Consider the following 9,892-nt stretch of genomic DNA (forward strand, 5'->3'; position numbering starts at 1 on the left):
TTAATTCCCAGCAAGGCTGATGGAAACCAGGTTCAGTCTGATGCCTAGATGGATGAAAACTTCTCAGCTGATTGTAAAGGTAAATGTTTTATACAGAGAAGACTCAGTACCATGTCTGGGTGTTCAAAGATGCATTCTCCTGCTGCAAGGAGAATCTGTTTTTAGGTTTATTAAAATTTTGTATCAAAGCTGCTTTTGAATCAGAAGTGGATTTTCAAGTAAAATTTTTTTATGTTATTTTTTTCAGAAAGCAGCAAGAGTTAAAGTCTTCTAAGCAAACATAGACGTTTCCACTGTAGGCACATGTCTCTGGGCTAATCAGCTACCCTGTCAGAAACATGTACTTGCACAACGTGGTCCATCTCAGCTTTGTAAATAGAGCAGGTAACTCTGAAAATGTCCATTTAATTCCAGGACCAGACAGACCACCATGAGGGCTCTGTGGTGTATGCCTGTGTGGTATACATCTCCACCAGTGAGACAATCTGCATTTAACTTATTTAATGAAAACTAACTTCTTACCAAGCTGGAAAACTTCACAAGTTATTGACTTTTCTGCTAGAAAATGAACTCCTCAAAGCCTGAGTTTCATGGGCGAAAGTACAGAGAAACTGAAAAGAGGATAGACTAATGACTTTTAAATTTTCACCACAAATAAAAATGTTTTTATCTTTAGGGAATATCCATTTAAAATAAAACATAAATAAATATTCATAATGATTCCTTATGTAGATATAGTGATGCATCACATTTTTCATTACTCCAATTTCAGATGTAAAACAAAAAAAAAACCCTTTTGCTTTTTTTGAAACATACTCAGCCTGCTAACACTGCCAGGAAAGCAAAGTTAATAAGCCAATTTGTTTCCTTTTCAAGCAGACATCCTTGTGTTTTATCTCAAGTTGCTTTTCAAGCTACAGAGAAAGCACCTGTGAACATGTGTTGCAGAACTACCTCATTATCCTTATTCAAACCCTGTGCAAGCACCATTTGTCAGGCACTGTTTCCAAGCAGATGCATTTCTGAACTTAATACGTCTTTTCCCAGTACACGGTGCACTCATCCAAAGGGACTCCTTTCTGTAGCTCCTGTCCAGCTTGGTGATCCTTCACATGCAAACTGAGCAATGGAAATGAAGTCCTAATAAGTGGAGGGCAGACAGCTGTACAGACTGATAGCAATATATTTCTTTCCAAAATACCTGATTTCTTTGTTTTTCATGAATGAAACTTGCAAGTTCCATTTCTTAAGATTTTAGACGGATTGGTGCCCAGACATATAAACTATCAGGTGGGTTTGATTATTTTGATTTTCTTTAATTTTAGTAGGAGACGTGGTCTTCAGTTCTTCTTAACCTTGTTTTGCTCCATGAATCTATATGGTGCTTTACCTTTATTTCCCCAGATGATTAAAAAATTCCTGTAGATTTAGGCTGTATGAGTCATTCAGATAGATACACTCATTTTAAGGGAATATGTGAAATCCAAGGGCTTCCAGGATACCCCAATGAGAACCCAAAGGTAACCTGACTTCAGGCTCTGGAGCGGAGCTTAATCTTTAATGGTCCAACACTTAAAAACGTTCTTTTCCACTGTGTGCTGAGTAAGGCTTATAGTAAATCTATACCTTTACTTAAGCTTTTACGATTCCATTTGTCATATTTGGTAAGCTCTGTTTTCCTTTAGCAATGATGAGAGAAAATGACAGTCAAGCATGTCTCAAAATAAAGCAGAAATTAAAAATAATGGCTCACCACATCTCTCCTTGACCGCATTGTGATTCCAGGTGGCAAGGTGACTTTAGGCAAGAGAGTAAGTTATTTTACATCAGTCAAAGTTCTATAGGTTTATATTGAAAGAGAGTCTAGGAAAGGGAATGACAGGGAAGTTTTGATGGGGAATAGAATAAGAAGAACAGAGAATATCAAATATACTGAAAACCCAGTAAATTCAGTGGGCGACTAGACACTGGGGAGACAAGGCTTAAGTTCACGGCTGTTTACAGCAGAATCAGACTGATAGGTCCTTGAGTTCCCTGAGCTCTCACTATGGATGATCAGTGATAGGAAAACACTTCCCTGATAAAAGCTGATAAAGCTGTGACAACAAGAGTGAAGCCACTGCAGGTTACATGGAGAAAGGATGTTGTAGGGACAGCTGGACAAACAGTTCCTTGTCCCGTTGGCAGGTGACTCTACCCCCGCCTCTAAGAGGCAGAGGGATTCTGCATAAGTGAATCCAATTCTGTAGTCTTTAAATCAGCTGAAAAACTACACTTTTACAAGAGGACAGTTTAACATGCAGCTCCCCTTCTTGCTTTCTTTTTACGGGAACAAGACAGGCTATAAACACAGGACGTGGTACATCTCAGAGCCGAGGCATGGGTCCATCCTGGCTCTCTGGATATAAATACAGGTGAGTCACTGGATGTGCCTGTACACACCTTGAAAGAAAAATACCTGAAGTGATCACTGACTGCCAGGAAACTGTGCCAAATTGTTGGCAATGTCCTTTGCTCCTCCTTGGCTCATCTTCATTCATGAGTGCTGAGCCAAGTCAGAGTCTGCCCTTTGGCTCATTTCATTGGCTGGCTCACTGCTCCAGTGTACACATTTTCTAATGAACAACTGTGTACACCCATGTACATACACACACAAACACGAATTTTCCACAGATTTTGGCATCACTTGTCATGACTTCAGTGGCTCTTCTTTCAAAAGGTGTGTGGTGAATATTATTTATGCCCATGACAGCATGCACAGAAGTTTCTTTTCTTCTGAGGATTTTACTTCAGGGTTTGCTTACTTGCTGCATGGAAGCCGTCTTGGTATTATACTAGTTTGCTTAGATAAAAGAGGAGTCAAGCGAAGCATTTCTGTAGGCAATTTAAATAAATTCTTCCTTTTAGAGTGAAATTTGTACCTGTGCATAAATGTGATCTAATGGTTCAATTCTGATCTACTGAAGGATGCGAAAGCATTTAATAACTCCTATTAATTCTGCGGTCTTTTTATAGATCCTCGTGGGCATATCTGAGAACTGAATTTTGTTTGCAAACCAAAAGAATCCTAAAATGCCTCTTTTTCTCTTTGCTGATGGTGTGCAGGGTGCACAGGCCTTTTTCACTGTAGTGGGATGAAAGATATTTTCAAAGATACTCTTGCAATAATAAAGTGAGGGTGTTGCACAGCCAGGGTTTAACTGGAAAACACTCCACTTTTCAAAAAAAATTTTCCTGCTCTGTTCGAGATCTTTGCCAAAGGGTGTACATGTTACTGTTGCAGCCAAAATTACTGTTATAGCCAAGGGATGTACACGTTTCTGTGTAAAGGCTTTGCCAAAGGGTGTGCGAGTTACAGTTCAAAGTTACAGTTGAAGGGGCATTCCTGGCTTTAACGTTTGTGATCTGCTTATCCAGTCAATTAAACGCGGTTTATTTTCAGATGGCTGAGGGGATTGCTCATGTGATGCAGAGGCTATTGCTATGGGAGCTCTCAAAAACAAGTTCCCTTTTAACTTTTTGCTGTTATGCAAGGTATTACTGGTACTCATGGTATTCCCCATTCCTTTTACAATACGCGCTTCTACAAAGAATAGCTTACCTCCAATTAAAGATGGTAAAAGTGCTCCATTTTTTTCTCTAAGAGTGCCAAATAAATCACCATTCTGCCCCAGGCCATGCATGGTTATTTAGCAGGCTACTGTGTGCAGCTGTAGTCACATTTGGCATGGTTTTGAATTAATGGCAATAGCTAAAGAAACAGATCTGGCTGGCAGGCTGAATTCTTCAGAATAAAATGCCAGTAGACAGTGGGGTCAAAGCCATAGCAAACAAAGAAAGATGCAAGAAGTGATAGAGAACAGTTGAAAAAGGTAACACAAGAGAACAAAACTGGTTGAAAATGTGAAATGAATCCTCCACATTTTCTGGCCACTGCTATTGGAAATCTGATGGTTCTGTTCTGCCAGGTATGTGCTCTCTCTCATGAATAATTTCTTAGCTTAATCCTTTACTGTTGTATCAGATATCCTCACCACTTTCAATGGGTTGTTTCTTCCACTGTAGTGGTTGATCCTAAGCAGATATTTCTATGCTAGAACCCTGGCCATGGTTCATCTGGTCTATTTTGCATTAGGAGGAGAAGTTGAACTAAAAATTCCAAGGACATTGGCCACTAGATCTCCTTTGACCATATAGACAGACTAGGGTGGTTTCCTCACGAGGAAGAAGTCTTTTGTTCACCTTTGCCTTCAGACGTTTAAAGAACTCACATTGGCCTTTAGGCATTTACAGCAGTGCTAGTTGTTCAATACATCAGAACCAAAGAAAGATGTCTAATCTTTCTGAAACAGATATGGAAAATGTTGGCCTCTTGAGATGGCTGTTTTTCTTCATAGACTAGAGAATTGGGCAGGATTAAATGAGACTAGATCAGATCTAACTTCTACATGTTTTAAGTCAGATGAAATAAATGTCTGTCTCACCACTGATTCACACCAGAAATAAGGCAGTTCAAAGAAAGACAAACAAGGTGAGTGGGAGCAAGGAACACTTCTGTTTGATATGTGTATGATGAGAAATTAATTTAGAAGGAAAGTAGGTAAAGAATAACATGATGAGGCTGTTGACCAGCAGACTGGAAGAGACAAAATTAACACAGATACCTACTCTATTCCAGTCAGGAGGAAAGGAGGCTCAAATTGGATGGAACAAGCTTGAATATGGAAAAGAGAACTCCTTTCCTCCGTACTGCAAAATCATCCCATAGCCATGACAGAGCAAGATCCCAACAGTTTCAAAGGACTTTGAAAAAATGCCAGGTATATCAAAACAAGGGGGATACCAGCAGTTGCTTTAGTTAGTGAGAAAATGCAATTACTTTCTCACACAGGGTTAAAGGGTTGCACTGTTCTTGCATGATATATACAGATTGGTGCAAATTGAACTACTGACCTTGTCATTAGTCATTATATGAGAAACCTAAAAAAGATTGTACATTAGCCCCAAGCCTATGTTTGATTTCTGGATCTGTAGCCATATTTACCTAATGCTTGTAAACAAGCCAAAACTTGCATGCATAAAACTGAGATTTTTCTTTGCAAATTTGTTTAGAATTTGCTCCTTACATTGCATGTAAAAAGTAACATTGCTTTTATTTGATGAAATGCAATCACTTCTAACTTTCTCTTTTATGTCTTCCACTTTTACAAGATGTTTCTTCTGGCAATATCAGTCAACTTTCTTTACCTTGCTCTTTGTTCCCTCAGTGCCAATATTTCTGTGCTGCTGACTTCTGCACATATCCTCAGGAGTTTTTTTGATGATACTGTGAACAGGAGACCCTGGATGTTTACCAACTCCTTACTTATTTATTATACCTGGCTCACTTCCTAGGACACAGTGAAAACAATGTCTGTTCTTGTTGATTGCTAAACAAACCTTGTAAGAAAACAGTCCTCCAGTATGTCTAGGAATATTGCTTCTTCCCTTGGGACCCCATTGCTGTCATCGAGAGCAGCACCTGGAAAATAGAGGCTGTCTGAGCTTTCTTACAAACCTTTCTACCTGCACATTTATCCACATGTTTCAGCAATATGCAAAGGGATGTCTGTTCTGTTTTCCTCTTGTTGTCTTTAGTACTTACTGAGTTACTCCTCGAAATCTGTGACCCGCATTGACAAATACAATTTACCGAAACATTCTCTTCTGCATTTAATCCAAAGCTTAAGCACATAGCTTTGATTAACTCATCAGGATAAGGAAAACTCCAAGGCCAGAAGGAATGTTTGTGTTCCTCAAAGAATCTGTGATTTTGTTGCTTTTCTGTCTGTCTTACGTGGCATTATATGGGGCTGAAATTTTCAGCACTGCCCTTGAGATTTGGATACTAATATTCCCTTAAAACATCATCCTAAACATTTCCAAAAGAATTCCAGGGATGTTCATACAGATATGAGTCTCTTTCCTCATCTCTGACTGACCTGCCATATAAGTCCTTATGAAACATTAAAACTTGCATTATTCCAAATACATCTCTATGATGGTGCTGCCTTCAATATTGGTCATAGCGAATCTCCAGCAACAAGAGTTTGCATCCTCTTTTACATGTGCCAGAAAATTCGTGGTTTTCCATCTTTTTTCTTCTGGTCTGCCGCAATTTTAATGCAGTCATGTTTCTCCCAGAGCTCCTACCACTATTTTAGAACTGAACAATGTCTGGCAAAGAACAGTCAATACTTAAATTCTAAAGGCCTTTTAAAGCAGCTGGAAACCCTTGCCGTCAACCTGCCACACAGCAGTTTATATATGTCTCCTTTGCACCACAGTCTCTGGGGTTTGTCAGCGAAAAGTGAAACTGTCCAATCACTGGAAGTTTTTTGGTGGAAACAGTGCTAGCAAAGCAGAGGAAAGCAAGGAAGAAAGACTGCCGAGATGAAAGATATAAAAGAAATGAATCAGCCTCTGAACTGCTGATAATATTTCTGAATGGTATTCTTTTTAAATATGGTAAGTGCCATCTTTCCCTGAAGGGGCTTGACTTCTCTCACTCCTTGAGTGCACGGTGTGATCAAAAAGATGACCAGAGTCTCAGTTCCAGGCTCTGACTTCTTGGTCTGCATCCCAAAGCCTACCTTCTCCTGCCATAGCCCCTATTTCTGGAACCCCCAGTAAAATGTGGCAAGCTGTCCTGAGTGCATTCCTGAGCAGGAGGGGACTTTCACCATGCCTTTGTACCCACCTCACCCCACAGCCACAAGATGTTGCATTTCTCCTTGTTGTGCAGGAGTCCAGGGTACAGAAGGAACAGACAGGAACCTGCTGAGCCTCCTTCACTGGCTCCACACAAACCCATTCATTCCCCACTCCACGTGCCTCTAGAAGCCCGAAGTCTGTTTCTCAATTTTATCACCTGACAAATTTGCAAGACTTTTCACTTCACTCAGTCTGGCAGGAAAAGGACATCAGTTAACTCAAATTCTCAGGACCATGTCACATGTCCCACAGACTATGACACACACCCTGCTGTTTGATTCCCAACATGACTGGGGAATCATGTAGCAGTGCAGCAAGTTTGTTCTTGCACTGACTTGCAGCTGCTGAGTCCATGACACAAGAGGTTACACACAGCTTTAATAACTATAACTCCCTTCTTTTATCTTCCACACTGAGTGCATATAAAGGCAAATATGGACAGTGGATAAGCATCCACATGTGACACAGAAGGTAAAGCCAGCCCAAGTGTGAATCAGATAATCCTTCTTACCTCATCTGTATCAGTCTAGCAGAGAATCCATGTCTGTCTTCACTGTCAGGGAGGAGGAAGACACCTCCTTGTCAGACACTTCCAACCTTCATTGTGAGTAGAGGTGTCATAGCCCGACTCAGAGTGCCCTAAGATAGTGTGGTTGGTGAGTAGGGACTGGCATTTACTGGATGGGACAGGGCAGGGACACAGCTAATCCAGATGAGGCAACCTCTGTGCATGCTGGGAGTCAGACCCATCAGCATCCTCAATGGAGACTGAGTCCATTGACCAGTTAGCAGTGACTCCTTGATGCACTGTATCCTTGCCCTGCATTTAGAGCATCCGCTGCTGGCCACAAGAACCTCATCCTCATCATCCCCCTTTAATTTGAACAAACATTGTCCTGTTAATTTTTATGTTCTGAATGCTCACCCTACTTGTACCACAAAGCTGATCCTGCCAGAGAGCTCAAAAGTAATTTCAAAACAGTTGAAAACTCTCATGCTTTGCAGGTACCCTGAGCCAAATCAGCCAACCTGACCTAACTTGTGAAAATCAGTGGGCCAAAACTCAACATCCCTGGGCCTTTCCAGGTGTGTACTGGGATTTTCACAGCTCTGGATCTACCAGTGTTCAAGCAAGGACAGTGGAAAAGAAAGCTTTTGGCCTCCCTCTTTATCTTTTGAGGAAGTCAACCACAATAGAAGTTAGTCATTTATACAATACTTTGAATTGGTCTGGAGGAAAACAGAAATCAATCACACAGCTGTTTTGGGCTGTTTTTCTCTCTCTTGCTCTGATGCACAAATTAAGCCACTGATTAATCAAACAATTAATTGACAAGAACCCTGATTTACATCGAGTTAAGTTATAACACGCAAATATTTGCATAGTGTTGGATGTAGATTTAAACACAGACTCCATAAGTGTTTTTTTCAACCATGAACATTCTTTGAGGATAATCCAAGTGCAAAACTCTAGCTCTTCCTCCTTCCTGATGATTTGAATGGATGGATTGTGGCAAGAGTCACACTATTTATGTTAAAACCTTAATCTGATAAATAACTCTCAGGATGATTTTTAAAAGCACAAAGGGCAGTAATGTGTCTTGCTCCCACTAACAATTCAACAGAATTAGGCATCGTGCTCCAGTTTACATTTTTAAAGATTTACCTTCTTTGTCTTGAAAGCTGTGTTGACAGCAAACTCCATTCAGGACATTCCTCTGAGAGAAGCCAACAGGCAGTCTCAGACCTTCCTGTGGACATGTGAAGGACAACTGAGTAACCAAAGGGCAGAGAAAGAGACTGATGTGCTGCAAGCAAGGAAAAAATGAATTTCCCAAGGTAAAATTGTCAACAGCTCGTCCATGACTCAGAATCTGAAACCTCTTTCAAAAAGTAACTGCAAAGTCACACACATGCACACACATCTACACATCAACATATATCTATATATCTACATATTTATATATCTATTATCTATGTATCTCTATTTCTATGTATCTATATATTGATAAATCTTTATAGCAATACATCTGTATCTATATCTATATCTATATCATCTATATATTGTTTAGGTACCAAAAATATCTTCTAAGGTTATATTCCTTTGTCAAGAAAGGACCCTAAAACTGCTGTTACTTAAGACAGCCCTTTGGAGAGGTAAATCCACTTCTCTGCTTTATCATGTTGTTATATTCTGGCACAGTGCTCTGTGCACCCTGCAAGGTGAGGCTTGTGAGGGGTTTTTTATGCAATTTAACTAATTTTGTTCAAATCTATTATTTTAAGACTGTGTAACACATAGATTTAAAAGGTAGGTTAAACAAATATTTGAGGCTTTGCTAGAGTTTTCCAGCTGTTTTGAGGAGTTGAACCTAAATCTTGGTTTGCTAAAGCAGTGCTGTGTCCTAGCAGCAATTCAACCATCTCTGCCTCAGTTTCCTTATTTATTGGATGGGAAGGAGAGCACTTTTAAGTGTCTTTACAGAGGTAATCCATGCTGTTTGCAAGGTGTCATAGTCTGTCTAGCTTTTACTAACACATGGGAGCACAGTGCATCTCCTCCCATACCTCCTGCTAAATCCTGCAGCCCTCCAGGGCTCTGTGGGCTCATCTGTGTGCTGGGTAGTTCTCCACAGATGGGCTCTCTGGGCTGGTGCTCCCGTGCAAAGAGAGCTGTCGTGACACAAGAGCAATGCCTGCAAGGTTGCCCGCAGACAAAGCCATGCTTACAGAGTTTATCTGCATGAATTGGTGGAGCTTGCCCGTTCCTGCCCAGTTCTTTTGGCTCAGACACCTTAATTCTGAATATATCCCTTGCTATATGCTGAGTAATCTGTTGTGAAAAATGCCTCTGAAGAGGCCCCATTATGCACGCTCTCCTACCAGGCAGCGTTAAAATCCTGCCTAAATGGCCTGATGGCTGATTAAAGTCCCAGAAGTTTTTAAATGATTATTTATGCTTCTCAACCATTATCAAGTGATTGTTGAAGCACCTTGCCGGAAGCCTTCTTTGTGGTGAGTAATGAAATAATGCAAACTGATGGGAGCTGGTGCCGATTTTTAAAGGAAAACAAGCTCCACTGGGTGACAGGATCAATGTAGTCTGTGTGAGCTGTTGAAAAGATTTGTCAACGGGTAC

This window comes from Chamaea fasciata, unplaced genomic scaffold (assembly GCF_029207755.1).
Source record: "Chamaea fasciata isolate MVZ Bird 193981 ecotype frontalis unplaced genomic scaffold, bChaFas1.0.hap1 SCAF_1, whole genome shotgun sequence".
Taxonomy (NCBI): Eukaryota; Metazoa; Chordata; class Aves; order Passeriformes; family Sylviidae; genus Chamaea; species Chamaea fasciata.